Here is a 2,255-nt window from a genome sequence, read left to right as displayed (position 1 = left end):
CTTTCTCCCTTTCCTCCCCCTCACCTGCTTCCAATCCCTCATTAACAGTTTTCATTTCCAGTCCTCCATTTTCTTTTTCATTCTCCTTTTTTCTTGCATTTTTCCTTTTTCCAGCCTTTAATCTGTTGGCAAAAGATTCAGGGCAATTTTTGAAAAGATGGTCTGAGTCTCCACAGAGATTGCACTTTCTGCCATTGGGACATTTTTCAAATGTGTGCCCAATTTCTCTGCATTTGCCACAAATGAGTTGCTGACACGCCTCTGCCAGGTGCCCATGTTTACCACACTTGTGGCATAGCTTGGGCTGCCCTTGGTAATAAATGTAACCACGGTTTTCTCCCAAAACTATCATTGATGGGAGATGTTTCAGGCCCTGGAAACCCAGAGAGTCTTGCCATTGTTGAATTGGGACTCTCCAGGTGCAATTCCAGATGCCGTCCTCATCTCTCACTTTCATAGCTTGGCCTTTTACCGTGCAATATCTACCCAACCAATAAATAATGTCATCTGCACTCACTGTCTCATTAAACATTCTGACAATGACAGTTTTAGTCGCATTGTCAGTCAGTTTTACAACATTGAATGCAGAAAAGTGGGCTTTCTCATCCTCATACCGTGTCCAGAATTCATGCAAATACGCCGCAGAACTAAAACTCACATCGAAACCTTTGTTGAAAGGCAATGTTAAGATACAATTCAGGGCGTCGACTTTAAACTTCAAGCTTTGCTGGATTAACTTTCGGGAAAAATCAAGCCTCGACATAAAAATACGCTCACCATCCACATCTTTAAATAAAAAGCAGGGTTAGCCAAAAAGCCGAGAAGCGATATCGACTTGTCGCCGGCATACACGAGCCGATTCTCCAGCCCACTACCTCAAGCTCCGGTTCACATACGTGTTGCAACCAGCACCGAACAATGGTTTGCAGAGACTGGCATCTGTGTTGTATTCAACACATTAAGTGAAAGATGGATTGGTATGTTATTCATACAAAACAAAAGTCCTAAAAAATTTGTTTCTCAGCGTTCTCATTGACATTTCTATGGGGTGCACCGCTACCGGATGGACTGCAATACCGGGTCGATGCGTGGAGCGGAAGGAGCAAGCCCCTATTCCATCTCCGTGCTCCAAAAATCAATTTAATATATGGTCCCCAGATAGGAGCCATTTCAGATATTAAACCGATAAGAACAGATACTACACTTGATCTTAGCCAAAAGTCCGAGAAGCGATATCGACTAGTGGCCGGCATACACGAGCCGATTCTCCAGCCTCTAAGCCAAAGCTCCGGTTCACATATGGACACGTGTCGCAAACAGCACCGAACAATGGTTTGCAGGGACTAGCGTCTGTAGTTTTCAACACATGAAGTGACAGATGGATTGGTACGTTATGAATAAAAAACCGAAGTCCTTACAATTTTGTTTCTCAACGTTCTCATTGACATTTCGAGGGGGTGCACCGCGACCGTATGTACTGCAATACCAGGTCGATTAGAGAGACTTGGCATAGAGGACCCATATTTAATGCCGAAGTCAATGTTTTCGCCGACAACTGGATCTACGCGTGTATCTGGTGAGTAAGTCGTCAAGATTTACACAGAAGAGTTTTGAAAGCCTAGAAAAGTCTCAACGCGTATAAATACTTTGTTGGAATAAATCCGACATAGTGACGGGTTGACGGCTCGTGAACGCGGAAGCTTGTTGCGGATTTCATGTAGGAGAACGTGTGTGTTGGCTGGGTGGGAGTGAGACGGACTTTGCGTGTGTTTTTGGTCAAAAGCAAGTGCGGGAGGAAAAAGAAAGTTAATTCCCGGCGACCGGGAACTGTTGTGCGCAACAACAACAAAAATAAAGCGAGTATAACAGCAAGTCGATACTCCGTGATTTTACTAGTCCCACCATTGAGCTTCGGAGTCGCGACGTGAGAAGGGAGGGGACCCCGAGGAGACAACCAACAGCACAACAAGTCTCGGGTATTGTAAATATTTTCCCCCGGTTCAATGTCTCTCACAATGTAAAGCAGCTCTGTTAGACCGGCAATATGGCGCCGTGAAAACGGTGACGTCACGTGCACGAGCTCAATTCGACAGGCTCTTGCGTTATCGCCACTGAGCCAGGTAAAACCTTCGTCTCTTTGAGTTGGATGCACATCGCAAAACGCGACTGCTACCCCTACTGAGGCCTTTTTCGCATTACAACGCTGGCGATGGATGCCACAGTGGTTGCCATCATGTTGGTGTGGAACTTGATGA

At 45.5% G+C, this 2,255-nt stretch overlaps 1 non-coding gene across 1 annotated transcript; it reads right to left on the bottom strand.

Annotated features, from left to right (window-relative positions):
• Window positions 1-1,043: 1,043 nt before the first annotated feature.
• LOC133500076 (U2 spliceosomal RNA) lies at window positions 1,044-1,234 on the bottom strand. Its single transcript, XR_009794830.1, has one exon. It is a non-coding gene; the product is annotated as a U2 spliceosomal RNA (small nuclear RNA).
• Window positions 1,235-2,255: the final 1,021 nt, after the last annotated feature.

The sequence above is a fragment of the Syngnathoides biaculeatus genome, chromosome 4, assembly GCF_019802595.1.
Source record: "Syngnathoides biaculeatus isolate LvHL_M chromosome 4, ASM1980259v1, whole genome shotgun sequence".
NCBI lineage: Eukaryota > Metazoa > Chordata > Actinopteri > Syngnathiformes > Syngnathidae > Syngnathoides > Syngnathoides biaculeatus.
Note: the sequence above shows the minus strand (reverse complement) of the source record. Positions and strands in the feature narration are given on the sequence as shown.